The 499-nt window shown below is 38.5% G+C and overlaps 1 protein-coding gene across 1 annotated transcript in view; it reads left to right on the forward strand.

Annotated features, from left to right (window-relative positions):
• The window catches only part of LOC108241857 (heat shock transcription factor 2 binding protein), a 10,331-nt gene that overhangs the window by 4,281 nt on the left and 5,551 nt on the right, over window positions 1-499 (forward strand). The window lies entirely within an intron of this gene.

Raw genomic sequence — 499 nt, forward strand, 5'->3', positions numbered from 1 at the left:
ACTCAGAAGTGTTAAGGATTACTGTACATCTTCCTTTGTCAGCTGGTAAAATGGTGATGTTCTGGTCCCGGCTGAGTGATGTAACAGCTTTTCTTTCTTGTGGTGAGAGGTTTGAAGGAGGTGGCTTGGCACTGGAAAGGACAAGCAGACAAGTACACAACTTGGAAACTCCACTTTCACTTTAAAAACCCTTTAAATTTCATCAGGTTCTGACAACTACTTACTAGAAGAAGAGTAAAAGATATTTGTCGTTTCTATCACTGCCTAACAGCATCTTCTTTAGTCCCTTAGAGAGAGAGCAGCACAAGCTGATTTATTGTACCTGTATTTAGTGCTGGGCGATATAACGATCCATATCGTGGGGACGATAGAAAAGTGTCTATCGTGATATATTTTCTTCTATCGTTTCTATCATAATTGTATCAATGATTCATGTAAATATTTCATAACGTAGGCTACGACGAATGTATTAGTGTTGTCACTTTGCATACATTCAGTT

This window comes from Kryptolebias marmoratus, linkage group LG1 (assembly GCF_001649575.2).
Source record: "Kryptolebias marmoratus isolate JLee-2015 linkage group LG1, ASM164957v2, whole genome shotgun sequence".
In the NCBI taxonomy this organism is placed as follows: domain Eukaryota; kingdom Metazoa; phylum Chordata; class Actinopteri; order Cyprinodontiformes; family Rivulidae; genus Kryptolebias; species Kryptolebias marmoratus.